This window comes from Melospiza melodia, chromosome 6 (assembly GCF_035770615.1).
Source record: "Melospiza melodia melodia isolate bMelMel2 chromosome 6, bMelMel2.pri, whole genome shotgun sequence".
Classification (NCBI taxonomy): domain Eukaryota; kingdom Metazoa; phylum Chordata; class Aves; order Passeriformes; family Passerellidae; genus Melospiza; species Melospiza melodia.
The window spans coordinates 74,136,321-74,153,871 of NC_086199.1; the positions used below are offsets into that span (position 1 = coordinate 74,136,321).

The 17,551-nt window shown below is 39.1% G+C and overlaps 1 protein-coding gene across 6 annotated transcripts in view; it reads right to left on the reverse strand.

Moving 5' to 3' along the window:
* Nucleotides 1–17,551, reverse strand: part of SIPA1L1 (signal induced proliferation associated 1 like 1) — a 202,091-nt gene that overhangs the window by 131,161 nt on the left and 53,379 nt on the right. For all 6 annotated transcript variants that reach the window (XM_063159192.1, XM_063159195.1, XM_063159191.1 and 3 more), the window contains one exon: nucleotides 4,427–4,523. The gene's annotated coding sequence lies outside the window, so the exon portion shown is untranslated. The remainder of the gene's footprint in view (nucleotides 1–4,426; nucleotides 4,524–17,551) is intronic.

Consider the following 17,551-nt stretch of genomic DNA (forward strand, 5'->3'; position numbering starts at 1 on the left):
GGTCAGTGCAGTTGTAGTAGTAGAAGTTCCACGTGTTCTCAAAACACTTTACAAAGGAATAAAGTATTTTGCTCTCTACAGGTAAAAAAGCAGGGATATAACACTAGCAATCGAAATTTTGCTGCTCTATTGTCTCTTCTGTCAGGGTTTTGCCAGTTTTTGTTTGTTGCCTCTTTGGTTGTGGGGGTTTGTTTTTTTGGAGAGGGAGAGGGACTATTTATTTTTATTGGTTTCTTTTAGTTTGTTTTTTTCATTGTTGGGTTTTGGTGCTTTATTCAGTACATGAATACATGGGGGGTTTCTTTCCACGTCTGTGGAACTCACAAATATCACATCCGTTCAATGTCTCAGATTTATTTAACTGCTGATTCTTATTACTCACCTGAAAAAATGAAAATACTGAACTGCAAAATGGTGCTGCTGTTCAAGTTTAAGGAGCGCAGCACAATGTACTTTAGGAATGTGCAGGCTGAACAATGCATAAAAATCAAAACACAATTGCTCATTCTTCACCAGCCAGTCCCATAAAATGTTAAATATAGCAGAATCAGATGCTTTCCTGTTTAATAAACAGAAAACATCTTGTTTATTAATCAGTATACATGTGTAATCATACAAAGTACTAAGTACATACTTACTAGTTCCAAGTCATACTACTACCACCTTAAGGGGAGAGCTAGGAAAAATCCACGGAATAATGTATGTATTTAATCTACCAACAGCTCTCCACATTTACATGAGCTACAGAACTCAGTTTTACAAAATCCTCAATTTCCAGGGCAGGATTGCAGTGATTAAGCACCCAGACTTCTAGTGAGCCTCAAACAGGCTATACTAAAATCCATGCTGTTAAATCCTTGCAATCATTTTAAATCCAGGCTAGGTAGATTAATGCTAACTTGGGTGTGCCTAACCATTCTGGAATTAGGAAGTTTGCAGACATAGCATGCCTCATTCTTGGCCTGCCTATTCAACAGGTGCCTGTTGCAGAAAAGAGTATGGATCATTACAATTCATACTATTAAATAACCTTTTTGGACTAAGAAAAAACATGTCAAAGCATAAAACCCTCACCAGCTTAGAGATAGCCAAGAATTAACGAGATCCAGGCTCTCCTCTCTTCATTCACTCACATTCACTTACCTTCTGAATATCCAATCCCTTCAGTCTCATACACAGTGAAATGAAGGTGAGACTTTTATTATGAACACTCATTCCCTATTAAAATGGACATACTTAACTATTAAGAATATTATCCTGTTTTTCAGACGGATTTTATTGCAATTCTCCAGTTCTCAAATACATTAACTAATCTGCCAATTATCACATACCAATTTCTACTAATTCACCACACTGTTTTTAAGCATAAAAGAATATAAAAGTAGGCTAAGCACTTTCTACTTCTTTTTCTGCATTTAAAGATAATTACTGTAGATATCATTGCAATATCACAGTACAAATACATTGCACAAGGCAATCACTAACTTGGGAACATACACACATCGAATATATCAATTTTCTTTGACTCACAGGTGCTTGTGTGCACAAGTACATGCATTCAAAATATATAAAAGTGCACTCCTCAAGGAACACCCTTCTTTTTTTTATAAAGAGGCCAAGACTGTAAGCACTAATTGCATGGGTTCTTCCTAAATTTCTTCAGACTCCTCAGGGAAGCAACTTGAACTACAAACCTACACAGTCCTAATAACAGAAATCCTTTGTATAATCACCAACTAAACCTTGGGGAAATCTCTGGGGAAAAAAAAAATTAAAACCTGCAAAATGTAAGGAAGGAACACAATTCTGTACAACTCTCCTCCTGGCCATTCAGAGAAACAGTACCCAAATAGCTCCTGCCTTCCTTTGCAGGGAACACAGCACTATGTACTCAAACATATCCCTGAGAAAAAGCAAGAATCATCAAGGCAAAGCCTTTTCCACCTCAACCCCACCCAACAAAACTTTTTTACTAGTGAACAAATGAAGTCACAGGACTTCAACCTGTCAACAGGAAAAGAATAGTACAGATAAAACCAACATTATATAACTTAATGTCAACATCAGCCACTTGCACACAGTGGCCATCTCTTCCTCTTCCCTCCCCAAAGTCCTCTTCTTCATTTTAAGTTCAGTTCTGAGGTCAAGTTTCATGAAGAATTTCACAAGTTTTAGTCCGCCAGCATCTACAGAACAGTGTGGGGAATTTACAAAACTAAGTTGATGTTGCTGAATGTTTTGCACCTAAATATTCTTACAAAACAAATTAAGATTCTGTATTTGAAACAAACATTTATCAGCTTTATTGGAGTGTGATACTATTCCTTAAAAAAAGCTGCTTGTTAACATGGTTATGTTCAGCTCCCAGCTGTAAAACATGCTGGGAGTTGAACATAACCATATTATTAAGCAGCTTTCAAGAATTTCAGTAAACAAGACTGGGTTTATAGGACCATGAGCCTATGCATTCATAAACAACCAGTAACCAGTAACTGTTACTGAGGAAATAAATTAGGTTTTAAGTATAACTTCACATTACTAGATTTGCTATAGTATGGAATTTAAAATTTTTCAAATTCCACGGAGAAAAATTTCCACTTTGAACAAAAAATTGCATGTGTCTAATAAAAAGGAATTTACCAGCTTCGTTGTTTCAGTGGTGTAACATGGTAACACCACTGGCAAAATGAAGTTTAATTACCTCATCATTCTTCACAGAAAGTATGTGACAAGAACCCCAGACTGTGGAATCCAAACATAGTAGGGGGAAGAAATACTCATTTACTTTCCATAAGTAAGTTAAACTACTAAGACTGCTCTTCATAGCTCAAGACAGCTTTTTTTCACTGTGCATGCCCCACTACAGTGTTCACTAGTATCATGATTCTAAGTAGCCTCTTGGAATCACAAACTTCATTTTTAAAAAAAAGGTTTTTTTGTATGTTGCGAAGGACATGGACACTATTTTCTCCTCTGTGGTAACTTTGAGAGCTATACATCAAAAAAAAAAACCCAATAATGATTGTGTGTATAAGTCAACACTCAAGATGATATCAAATGAAAAGGTAAAACTCCTCAAGGGAATAGACAAAATAATTAAAATACCCTTTTCCAAGGGCCCTGCTAGATCTGTGAACAAATATATTTGTTTCAAGTATATAGGTCCTCTGAAATGTTTTATCACTACCAGAAGTCAAACGTCAGAAGCTCAACCTCTGCCAACACGATGCAGCAGGTTATGCTGACAGTGTTTCAGAAGGAGAGTTTTAAACTGATGCTTTTGATATAACAACATCCTTCAAGGCAACTGCAACAACTACAAGGCAGATTGTCTCACATAAGAAACCTATTTGTTTGTTCTGACATCCAACAGACTGATGAATCAATGTTACAAGGGAGGGTTTTTCCTTTGGCAGAACTGTTTTTTTTCCACTTTCACTTCCAGACTGGACTTCCTTTGCATATCCTATATCTATAGGTTTCACTAGGTGTTAATAAACACATAATTAAAACATGTTCAGTGGAGGGGGTTATGCTTTTACTTCCTCATTGCAAATCTGCACCGACTAATCTTAATTGAGATCTCCAGTTTTGTTCTCCCTGCAGTCCATAGCAAATCCTGGTCACCTCCCTGCAGGCAGCACTACTGCTTGCACAACCTGTTGGGTTAATTCAGGAAGCTGATCCATCCAAAAACAAATCCAACCCCGCCTATCTTTGCAAAACCAACACCACTGCTCCCCACCCCAAACCCACACACTGCAATTTTCCGACCTTCTTCATATACCATCTTGAACCAGGTCATTACACACCTGTCAAGGACTTGCATATGGTATAATGCAGGTGACAAGGCTGCATGGGCAAAACTGCAGCATCTCACACTTGTTGCATCCATTTTACCTTCTAATTAATTACATTACTCTGTGAAAGGACAGATCATGTACTAAAAGCCAGTCTTTTTCAAGGATCAGGCACATCCAGAAGAATCATCCTTTTCTTTCTTACAACATGAGTTTAGTTTCACAAGTGGGTTAAAAGAAACCACCTACAAGAACTGCTGTGTTTCAGAAAATGTGACAAAAGCAGGCATTCTGTCACAGCCTGAACACAGTCCAACCTGCTTTTGCAAACCCTTCTACACGTTCTGGGAGGGGGATATAGGGTGGAAGGGAATAGCCATCTAGGTCCCTTGCATGTCCCTGTGGAAAAACACTGATGTACACAGAAAGCATTCGGCAACAGCCAGGGACAGAGTCTGGCACTCTGTGGCAGCCAGCCTACCCAGGGTAAAGCATCCTGCTGGAGACCCCCCCTTGCACACTGCATGAAACACTACACACTATCAGCAGTCAAACACAACAGTTTGTGACAACTAGCAGCACTCCAAAGGGTCAGAAGGTACAGAAAGCAGAACACGCACTCTTACCTATCCAAATTCCTGAGAAAGCAGACACATGCAGCTTCAGCAAAAACTCCCAGTGGACGTCACAATCTACTTCTGATGAATCATACCACAGTGAAACCTAGAAGCAAAAAAGATCATGGGCATGAACAAAATTTGAATGGGAAGCAATCAAATGAAATACTTTTCAAAAGGTAAAGGGTATTCTGAAACTTGTGCTTGTGAGAAGCCAGAACCAACAATGAAGGCTTACAAAACTGTGACGCTATAGATTTTTTGCACATAGCTTACACGTCTGAGAGCGCCTGTATGATAATTTTCTCACTACAACAATCCCAACCCTTCTTTTATCACCCCTTCTCTGAATCGTTATTTTCTTCCAGAACGCATTCTGCCAGGCATTTAGAGATTAAACACACATTTGGCAACGCCTGAAAGAAAGGGGACATTTAGCAGTGCTGTGGCCCACTTTTTTTCCCTCACTGCTCAACATAAAGTCTGTAACACATGCCAAAAACAAGGGAGAGCAGGAGTTTTTATCTAAGTCACCAGCTGCAGTACCCTAAAATTCTCCAAGTGCAGGAGCAAATGTAAAGGTTTCAAAGCTGGTCCTTCCTATTTACCAGGTCCTGTAAATTATAATCTCTATTTTTTCAGAATTACTCTTAACATCTGACCTCTGTCTATTGCTACAGAAGGCTTGCATCTCTAGATGATATGAGTCCTCTAAAATTAGACCGGGCAAACAGATGTAACCATGGAGATTCATGCGGCAGTCCCGAGAACTCCGCAGAGGCACAAGCTGGAGGCAGAGCACATACTGCCAATGAATTTTTGTCTACTCTACTCCCACCAAGCTCACGTGTTAGAGGAGATGTACAATGAATCATATCAAAGAGAGATTAAAATTCCAGCTCTAACTAAGGAGTCTAAAGAAAAAGACCTAGATTCTTCTCCAGCCTGGTTTTCCCCAATCCAGTTCACTGCACAGCTACATGAGCACCTGTGCTGACATTAAGCAGAAAAGGTATCAGACAGGAGAAGCCAAGAAGGATGGTTCCTTTCAGTTGCAATGGCAGCATGAACTGCACATAAAACCACAATACAAGGGCTATGTGTAATAATTGTTGCTGAAATTTGGTAGGTTGATAAGCAAATTTTAAGCTACCCATTGCTACTCTCCCAAAAAGTATTTCTTTACAGAGTTGAATAAACTCAGATAAACTCAGAATACCTACCTGGTGGCAAGAACACTAGCATCAACAAAAATTCTTTAAGAAATGCCAAATAGCATTATCAATAGAACTCAAGAAAATAATTACTGCTATCTTTTTTGAGCAATTAAAAATACAGCTGAGGGGTTTTTATTGCAAGTTTAGGATTATTTAGAAAACATTGTGTGAAACTATTTAGAAAATATTGTGTGAAATGAGAAGCATCAGCAAAAGAGCTGTAGTACACAAAAAATAATAATGCAGTGCAGCAAAAGCAGATTATAAAAGGCAGAGAGAACTAAAATCATGTTTAAAATAAGGCAACACTCCCAGAAGAGCTTCATTTTAACTTTCATATTGTCAGCAAACTGAGTTTGCCTTTTTCATTAGAATCACATTCTAATTCTAGGATAGAAAAGCTCAATTATAACTTAGTCTAATGAAGCAAGTGTAAGATTTAAAGTCTATCTGTTTGTCATTGCAACTGACATTTTGGCAAATCATTCAGGTAGAATGCGAAACAATTTCCACAGGTAGTGAATGGTCTTCTGGTCAAGAGAACCATTTCCCTTTTTTTAGGGTGAAATTCTTCACAAATTCAAGCATTACTAAGACACATCACAATTCTGACCCAGAACTCTCCATTTCCTTTGGTGTTAAATTACAGACCTGCTGTGTAAAGATGATTTTTTTTTTTTTTTTTTATAAAAGATTGCCTGTGAAGCTCAATTGTGATTGGGAAGACCGCCTACACAGCAGAGAGAGTGAGAAAACACACACTTGCAGAGCTGAAAAAACATCACTGTAGGAGTATGTAAGGAGGGAGAGAAGAAAGAACTTGGTTCTACTGAAAAAGGCTATTTTCTGACATCACTCTTGAACAAACCAAAACGTGTTAATTGAAGACAATTCAAGGGTTGTTTGTTATGTTCCAGCTATCAATATGCAGTACTACAAGCAAGAGGAGGAATCCTTGCAGATTTATCCCTCCAGCCTCAGAATCTGCCACCTACCCAAGGAATGCTTCACTTCCCCCACTTCTCTGCCACAAGCTGCAAAAGCTGTTCTCATAAAGCAGCAAGTCACCTGCAGAAACAGCAGCTCAAAGCTCTAAAAGTCTTATATAATTAATGACATTATAAGTATTGAAATTGTAGACAAAGCTTGTTCAAAAACATAAGGAGAGAGAATGCTGTCTAAAAACACTAAGAGTAACTAGCATTTAATCTCAGCAGAATCTAACAGTATTTGAAATGGCTGAAAAAATAACCACAAGAACTTCAGATATCTTTCTCATACAGACTCATAAAAAAATCTTTGCCTCCCTACCCTACATACCCTTCAGTCCCTTCATCTCCTAAGAGATGTAAGCAGGCCTTTCAGGATGTCCTATTAATGAACTTTGATTTTCAAAAGAAAGAACAAGCATCAGTGGAAACAATCCTTCTCAGTTTACCTTTGGAAGGCACCACCTATGAGCATTATAATTCCTAAATAAAGAAGCCTCTATGAAGTGTTCTCATGCCATGATAAACATATGAAAATATTTTTATTAGCTCTGTCTTTCTCTTCAGAATAAAAACAAAAGGCTTTTGACACATAGGCTTTGGCTGATTATTACCACAATTACTACCAGGGGAATGAAGACAGCCAGGACGAGTTTCACCAGTGAACTTCAATAAACATGAGATGATTCATTGCAGGGAAAAGATGCTGTGATGCTGCTTCTCCCATGGCATTGGACATCAGTCTACAACCTATTTTGCAACCAGTCACAAGGAGACAGAACTTCAGCACCTAATTCCCCTGAGTGTTTGGGCTGGTGGCTCCAAAGCCCAATGCCTAGCAGATGTCTGAATTCCTGCACCCAGAGAACACTGCCACAGCAGAGAATAGCCCACAGAGAAGCCATCTGCAACCCAAGCTTTCACAGGGTTCTAAGCTTCATCTCCTGGTAAATAACATTACTACAATGTAAACTCAACTCTTCTACAACTTGTCAACTATATGATTGTTAAGGACTAATGCCTATTACACATACACCTCAGAAACACAGGCAGGACAGGATTTTGAAAAGCATCAAGCCTGACCTGACCTAAACTACATGGCAAGCAAAAGCTGCACACTCAGCAGAATCACAACTAACTTGTTAAAATTACTTATAAAATGTTCCAGAGACTCAGTGAAGCACAAATTCTTCTGGGTCAGAAAGACAGATAGGGATGAAGTATCAATGGGAGCTATAAAACTCACCAGCAGGAGAACCTCCTGAAAAAGGAGAACCTGAACTAATGAATATGAAATGGCAAAAAAACAGAAACAAGAAAAAAATAGGGTGATGTAGAAACAAGCACAAAAAATAATGGTCTATAAGAAGTTCTAAGAATTGAAATCCCTCATTCTAGAAAAGGTGGAGCTGTTTATTAAATAAGGTGTGTGGACTATTACTAATCTATGAAATCATAGCCATCTTGACTTTCACCTTGGTGAACAGTGAAGTACTATTTGTGACATTAATAAAATCTCTCTCAATACTAATCAACAAGTAATTCCAATAAACCAAAAATACATTAAAATATTACACAACAAATGAATCACACCCAAAATTTAGGAAAGTGTATCCCTTCATGCTTGGCTTATCAAGTTAAAGAACACTTGCTTCGAGAGTCACGGCCAGAATAATCAGATCTCTTGTATTCTCCATAAATTTCACTTTTAGGTAAAAAATGAAGTTTTGTTTCTTCTTAGTGAGAACAGAGCAGCTCAAGGTAGTTTGGAAGGCTGTCTTTTACCTTTAGGCTTTAAGACCTCCAGTCAGACTAAAGTTAGTAGGAAAGAAAAAAAGCTAGAAGACCACAGAGGGCTGTCAGAGGATACTCTGCTGCTGCTGACATCAAAATTCAGAGAGAACATTTTTGCTTTTCACACACGAAGACATTTAGGAGTTTCTCAGAGATATGCTATTGACAAGGAAGTAGGCTGAACTAGTGAAACCTTTTAACTTTCTCACACTCTTTGATAAAATGGCTCAGGTTGGGGAAGCATCTGGGTTTTCCCATTTTATGTATTTTTTTCTCTCAAGGGTAGACTAGAAATCTGATGCAGATTTGCAGCCTGATAAAAAGTTAAATACCTTTGACACCATAATTACACAGTATCAATCAAAATAACTACCATTGCATTTAATTCATTAACTACTCTGCTGCCATGTCAACAAGAGTCAATTACTGGAATTCTTAACATTCCCCTCAAAAGCAGTAGGGAAAATTTCATTTAAATTAACAGGAAAAGGCTTCTGATGTTCACAACATTGTTCTCCTGAATTAAGAAGTAACTTCTCCTGATTATTCACAACCACCATGGCTTACAGACTTCTGTGCTGAGGGCAGTTTTTCTAGCCTCTAGTTTTTCTACAATGTGACTGTAATAGCACACAAGTGGCTTAATGTTTACCTTGACTTACTGTACAGTCTACAAGTAAAATACCAACACAAAGAGGATGCTGCCAAATTGAAAGAGCTCCTTGTCTATGAACTAATGCTTACATCCACACTTGGACTAACTGAAGTGAAACATTGAGTTTACAGAGCCCAACCATGTAAATGTGAACTTTGGAGTTAGTCCTGATAACAGTAAGCACTTTAATGCAAGGAATGCAAATAGACAGTTCATAATGAAGAAAACCATTAACAAATACACAGAGTTCACTTTCCCCCTTACATTAGGTAATGACCCATCCTTCATACTAATATTACCTCTTTAAAAGTTAGGTTTCCTCTTCATAGAAGTAATTCTTTTACTTTTCAGTCTAGCAGTCACAGCTAAGCCACAAAACAAGGACAGGATTTTACAGCGCAGAATGAGTTACTGCTGCCAAAGACAGAACTAATAATCTGTCTATGGCAGAAAATACTGGAGAAACATTTAGAAAGGGCAAATTCAGCACAGAATTTGCACATCCACAGTTTGAAAACTCACTACTTTTCCATTCTGCTTTCCCATCCCTTCCCCAGATAATTTTAATCCATCTGTCTGCTGTTAAAAGAAAGGCTGAGCTGGTAACTCAATTGACTTTGGAATTTTAAAGCTGTTTGTCAATAAAAACAGAGGAAGCACCATAGAGAATATGCTGCTGTTAGGATGCTTTTACAGGCTGATAAGTGTTCAAAGTGCCTAGCAGATAAGGTAAATATCATTAAATAAAATGTAAACAAGGGGAAATCAAGACAAGAGAAGGACAATGAGTTGCCAGGGTCATTCAGCAGCCAAGTGTTCATCAAAAATATTGGTCTTCCATCTTCTACCACCCATGGCAAAGCCAAATGACCTCTCTTTATATGAAGGCTTTTCATCAACACTTTGGTAATACACAAAATTTAAGCAAAAACATTAGCTTTACAAATTAGGTGTCCAAAACAAGAAAGCAAAGAGCTACCTAACGGTGAAGTTCCATCATTGAACATGCGTCACCAAACAACACGTGAAATCACATCTGCCCCATCTTCCACAACATACTGGAAGACTGCAGAAGCTCCATTACTTGACCCTTTACCACCAAAAAGGCATTTAAGCCAGGAGTATCCAAATGTAGATTCTGGTGACGTGCATTTATGCTGTAAGCATCACTTGTCCCCTTCACAGCACACCAGCAACACCCACCTGCTACAGAAGGAAGCTTCCCAGTCAAAAGTTGTATAGATGCTTACTGCCTGTAAAATTCACTTCAAGTGCTATTAACTACATAGTATAGTTTCAAAATATCCAAGACAACATGAAAAATAACACTGAAAAGGAGAATTTATTGTCTTCAAAAGCTGTGAAACTGTATCGAACTGAAAATCCTAGTAATCTCTAAGTTTCACACTCCATAAACCATATCTTCTATCCCTAACTGAAAATTCAACTATAATAACAAGACACAATTTTTTAGCTAGAAAGCTTTTTGCATATGTAACCAAACCTCTGCTCTGCTATGTTACAAGCCTCCATTCACGGGGGGGAAAAAATTCCATCTACAGGGTTTTTGAGATAAAGCAGAACTCATTATTTCCATCCTACACGAAAAGTCAAAAGTAAGATATTCCAGATATTCTCTCCTGCATTTCACAGAAACTGATCATCTGTTATTTTATAAGACAAGCACCTTACATCTCCATTCCCATTTGATTCACTTGGCAGACTCAGTCATTTCCACTACAGTTGAGGTTTCTCTGCCCATTCAAGGACCTTCATGCTTTTTGCCAGATTAAGATAACATTTAAAAGGATTCTTTGTTTCCCCAGTAAACTTGCAAACTGTTTTGTACTCTTCTCAGTAGAAAGCTCGTTTATTCCCTGTTCAAGATATAAAATATTTCATAGTTGTCCTCTTGGTCACATAACGCTTCAGGAAACAAGAAAAAGTATTCTTCTGTCTGCTTAGATAGTATGAATATTATTACAGCTTGCATTAAAAAAAATTGTGTAAAGAATTTAGTGAAATCAGGCAGTCTAGCAATATGACCACATGTCTAGAGCGCTGCATAATTCAAACAAGCAATTTTACTTGTCTGCTTTGCAATTTTCCTATTAATGAAAATAATATTTACCTCACAGGGGGTCAGAACGATTAATTTCCATGAAGAGCTTGAATCTGAAGCAGAGGATAATTTGATAGATCTCCAAGGAGAAAGGGTAAAGGAAAAACAAATTAGATTTTTATACTCAGTTTCAAATGAGAAAATATTTGAATTGCAGCAGAACCAGCTACTGAATATTAGTAAAATTGCACATAAAAAAAGAAAACTCAGTGCTAATATAATTCTTCTCAAACTACATGCCCAACCATGAACAGCAGCAGCCTCTTCAATGCCAGGTTTTGGAATCTTGATTCTTGTCCATTTCAGAGTTGCTGCCATTTCATTAATAAAAGATGTTACATTCTAAGAACTTGGCGCTCATTTATCCCTGGGAAGAAAGAATTGCAGAACACTCTGAACATAATATTTTTAATAAACCCAAACTAAAAGCAAAATACAAGAAATACCTTGTGAATCCAGAGACTATTATTACAGCTCACTACTATGGATCCATCAAAGTTCATTCCCAGTTTCAAATGCTCAACCCAAGGCCAGAAAAGTTACCCAACTGGTGTCAGTGGATACTGATCCCAACACTAGATCCATAACCTTTAAAAGTACCACGGTCAATGGTACTGAAGTCAAATGAATAATTACAAGACACAACACTGAACTCAAGTTAAAAGATGAAGATATAAGGAAGACAGGGATTTTCTGCTATGTTTTTGGACTGGAAGGGGAAAATAGCACATTTGTTTATCTAGAAATGCTGTGGCCAAAACACTTTGTGACTAAAATCCTTGGAGAGAAACACACTGCTGAACAATTCATTATTTTATCATAAGAAGAATACTAGGCACCCTTGTTTCTAATGAAACTGCAATTCTAGGAAACAAACTAAGAAAATTATTCATATGAGAAATTAGATTAGGAAGAAACAGAATAGTAAGGTTATACATTCTTAATGAAGTACATTAAACAACTTGAGATTCTACACTTCAGTAATTGTTCATTCATGCTGGGGAAAAACAACCCAGAAGTACAAGAGCAGAAGAGTGACTAATATAATGACAACATAGCTTTGACTTAATAAAATGACAGTGTAAGGTTTTTTTTTATTTAGATGTAGAAAATAGTTTATTTTTACTTTACAAAAAGATACTCTAAGAAAAGGTTCTCCAGTATTACAAACTGCAGACCTCCAGCACCAGGCCAGTGTATTTGACAAAAATTACAGAAGTCGCAGAAGATACTGTTAGATGTCCACCTAAAACTAAAAAGGGTGTGTGGAGAACACAACGCTGGCAATAAGGGAGTCTGTGTTTTTTTCCAAGCCACAGAACCACAGAGGAGGAGGTGCAAACACCTCCACCAGCAGCTGCACTCCTCCATAAGACAGTCATGTTGTTTTCAGCAGCTCAGCTCAGCCACAGAAGAACCCGACTCACCCAGCCAGAAGCACCCACTATCCACATCCAGTTCTTTCTCCAATACACTCTGTATGTCAGAGATTCCCATTAAAGAGAAAACTCTAATCTTATACCAAGCTAAAAATTTCAAATGTAAAAGCAGAATTAGTAAGAGAAGTGTAAAACCCATATTTACTGCAAATGCACATTTCTTTTTAAGTAATTTCACAATCCAAATAGCATCTTCTGCTTCAGTCCATTTGAGTCATAATCCACCACAGTCAAGAATTCACACAACATATCAATCAATATCAAATCTGCTTCCCTATATCCTTTTGTGCAGAACATAAAACACTCTTCTAAATAAAGGCTTTGAAAATGCTCTCTGAACGGTTCATCCAAACAAGCATGCCAGCTAAGGTGTACATTCCACCAGGTGAATGTGAAAATAAATAGTGGCTATAAATCTTGAGGGAAAATATTAACACATTTTCCCTTAGTTTTTCATAGAATTATTTGTTCATTCATATTCAACAACTGAAAAGTTGCACAACTCAGTGAGCTAAGCAAGAGGAGAGTTAGATATCAACGCTATTAGTTAGAACTTATGGACTCCACACGACATTCTTACAAATATGCAGATACAGGAATGTATCCAGCAAAAAATGTTATTCTCTTACACTAAATAATAAGAAATCTGAAGTCAAGTAATCATTCTGAAATACTGTCCACATCGTTCTTATCTACAAAAAGCTTTACTGCATGCCTAAAGTAAAATCCAACAATCTTTACTTAATTTTTTTTCCATTGCAAGAGAACACACAGACAAAGCTTCAAACTGTTTTACAAATAGGAAAATGTAGAAAAGACCATCTCAGATGCACTGTGGCCATTTAAATTACCTAACAGCATTTTTCCCCCTATACATTTAGAGGCTCACTATGAAAATCCATATGATGCCACTGACAGTGTCTACAAGGAGCCTATGCCAGGTCTTAAATTATTTTTAACCAGTTTTAACAATATGACAGCATCATTACTACAATTGCACAATGATTGGCTTCTGGTGGGCTTAAGAAAAGCAAGGGAAAGAAAACATTAGTAATGCATTACATGGAATTGAAACAATTTACAGCAAGAACTCGGGGTACAAGCACAGTTTTAACAAATCTTACTTATAAAAAAACCCAGACATACCATAAGTGTCAGCCAATTTCAGAAACATCCTATTATGGCCATACAGGTCCAGTCAAACACATTATAAAGCACATACTTGCTGCTGACTGGGGAGAGGCAGAGGTCTCTTGCCCCATCCCTGGGAGTGTTGGCTTTCAGCAGGATTGATCCCTCAACTCAGCCCACCCTGCAGCTGCACATATCTATAACCATGGGAGGTAGGAAGGAGCAGCCAGGCTGCAGGGGGACAGAAGCACCATGTGCCCTTCCAGGGGCTACCTGGGCTTGTGCCATGCTGGTGTAGCTGCCCCCGACACCTGGAATTTCCCAGGCAAAAAGTTCTCTGTTTTGCTAGGAAAACACAGATCCCATCCTGCTAAAACAGCAATCGCCAAGAGAGGGCTGAGTTCCAAGACAAACCAATGAAAAATCTCATCCTATTGGCTTTACTAGTTACTACTGTTCATTGCTTTGAGAGAAAAAACACCTGAACTTCACCTGAAATACCAATTTTGTCAAATATAAGCATACTTAAAATCTTTTCATACTCTCCAACATTAGGCTTTGATGCACTTTTGATTCTCATTCCAAGTGATTCAGCACAAGCATTTGAAAACAATACAGCAGGTTACTGAGGTAAAGGGAATTGAAGATGTGCTTCTGCAGCTCTAATGTCTCTTAGGTTGGAGACGAATCAAGCCCAGACTGAAGCACTTTTAAGGGACCTTTTTCCATTAGTATGTATTGCAGATTCATAGAGTATCCTGAGTTGGAAAGGGCATGCAAGGATTGCTGGCCCTGCACAGGACACCCCAAGAGTCACACTACGCACCTATAAGCATTGTTCAAATGCTTCTTGAACTCTGTCAGGATGGGGCTTTGACCACTTCCCAATTCCAGTTGAACCTGTTCCAGTGCTCAACCACCCTTTGCGTGAAGAACCTTCTAATATTCAACCTCAATCTCTCCTAACATAGCTTCATGCCATTCCCTTGGATCCTGCTACTGGGCATCAGAGAGAAGAGCTCAGTACCTCTCCTGAGAAGTCACACACTGCAATGAGGTCTCCCCTCAGTCTTCTCCAGGCCTAACAAACCAACTGAATCCAGCTGGTACTTACATGGCTTTCCTTGTAGACTCTTCATTTTGTAGCCCTCCACTCCCTTAGAGCTTTGTATCTTTTTTATATTGTGGTGCCCAAAACAGCACACACTGCTAGAAGTGAGGCCACTCCAGGGCAGACAGAGCAGGACAATCCCCTCCCTTGCCCTGCTTTGTCTGATTACCCCAGGACACAGCTGGCCCTCCTGGCTGCCAGGGCACTTCTGACCCATACCCAAACTTGCCAACGACCAGGACCCCCAGGTCCCTTTGCACAATGCTGCTCTCCAGCCTCTCGTTACCCAGTCTGCCTGTACACCCAGGGTAGCCCCATCCTGGATGCAGAATCCAGCACTTGTCTTTGTTACAACTTCATCCCATTGCTGATTGCACAGCCCAGTGATTTGTCCTGGTCTCTCTGCAAGACCTCTCTGTCTTCAAGGAATCAACAGCATCATCAGCCAGCTTACTGGCTGGCTTCAAGTAACCCTTTGAGTCCTATATCCAAGTCATTTTTTAAGATGTTGAAGAGAGCCAGGTCTAAAATGCAGCCCTGCAGAATCCTACTAGTGACCAACCACCAATGTGATGTCATCCTATTTCCTATAAACCTTCTTTTTTTATAGACACCCACCAAACTGGCCAGCTTTAACTCCAGAGCTTTGGCCACATGAATTTTCTCCCCACAGTGGCAATCCCCTTTGCATTCTTCCCATGACTATTGAATATGATCCCAATATTACCAGGTAGATTGTGCCTGGGCTCGTCTGACCCTTGCTGCTGGGCCAAAGGTGGCAACTGTGGTGTTTCACCTCAGAGACACTTTTGGCTGGCTGGATGTTGCAGCTGGGAGCTGAAATAAACCCAGGCTTGTAGAAACTCAGTTTACCTCAGGTGGAAAGGCTTAAGGCGATGGTGAAGAGGAAAAGGAGATGGATTCTGTCGGAGGGTTTATATCCAGAGTTTTATTCCATGGTCACAGACCTCTGAATCTTGGTAACAGCTCCAACAGAATGCCGAGCACATGGTCCTGGCTCAATTTAAGCCCAGGGACAGGGGAGGCACCAACCAGGTGGGAGGAGGAGGGTCTCAGGGGACAGGGACACTTAGACAGGCCAATGGCCCCAGGCCTGGACTGCATCCTTTGAACCTGACCAACCACACAATGGCCTTGCTGGAATGTAAAGACTGACTGACAGCCCAGCAGGGGGAGAGGGGGAAGGGGAAGAGAGGTATTGCACACCTGGGAAGGGACTGGGAAGTCTAAAACGGGAAACTGCAACACATGACAGCAGACAGCTTCCAGTGGACATACACTTTCTCTTTTTGCCTGAGCTCTAAAAGAAGATCCCAGCTCAGCCAAGCCAGCTTTCTGTGTTGTCTGATCCATTTCTAACATAAAAAAAAAAAAAAAACTGAACTAATTTTTAAGAAAGATCAGAAATTATAATCTAGCAATTACATAGAAGAACAATTTCCAGCTCAAATACTTAGAAAACAGAGCATTACTGACATGTTAAACCAAAAGATGTTTGGGCTGCAAAATAAGGAGATCCACCATCCCATATCTCACTTCAGTGTCTGGGTACAGAATAATTAGCAGTTCCAGTCTGGACTCAGTAAACAGAAATGTTATACTTGAGAAGGAAATGTTTGCAAAACTAAAGATATGTATTTTTATGCTGTTTCAGAGGTTTGGTTAGGATGATGGCCTCAAAGGACTTCACTATCACCAGGGTCTGAAGTGCCACAGCATGTGAAGTCAACGTGCTAAGGAAACAACTCCACTGCACAGGGGGGACACCACACAACAAACCCATATGCAGCACAGGATTACAAGATGCACACATTGTTAACACATTTTTAAGAATTTTACGAACATTCTCTGCAGACAGATTGGTTGCACACTGAACACCCAAAATAGCTGGTAAGACACCCGAGAACAGCTGTCAGTAATAACACAAAGCTTACTCTAGTGGAGAAGAGACTTCTATCATGCTGCTCACTCACTTCTTTCCTTACAGTGCTACAGAGTCTCAATTTACAGTCTTAGGTTGCTTCCAACACCAACATACCTTGATCATAAGTATTCCTCACACTTCTCTAGCCTTTTGGATTTTTTGGGCTTTAACAAAGCCCAAGTAAGGGCCTTTCCTCATAACTAGACTCTCCTATCACCAACCTCAAAACAAAACCCATCTGTTACCTGAGGGCACTTCTCCAGATAGGAATGTTTGCTTTCAGCCAAAAGAATGCTCCTTGTAATCCCTGCACCAGGCAGCAGACTGCACGCAGTTTGGCAGAGGAGGAGACAGGAATATCAACACTGTACAAGGCTCCAAAGGAAAACTAGCTTCAGCAAAGCGTGCCACCAGCATAGTGAATGCTCACAGACTGACTCTCCTCACCCAAGCACCTCACATTTTCCATTAAACAAGTTACAAAAATAAATCCCAATATATTGCAAATCAAATGTTAACTAACTGTTCATTAAAAGAGGAAAACTATTAGAGCACATATAAAAGGATCATTTCAGGGGGAAAGAACACTAATCTACGGACATCAGATGTAAATAATGTCAATGTGACTAAAAGAAAATATCCCTTTATTTTTAAGGTAACCTACAACAACAAAAAACCCCTTCAGATTCATTATTTCACCACTCAACAGAAGCCCTGAAACCCTTCCTCCC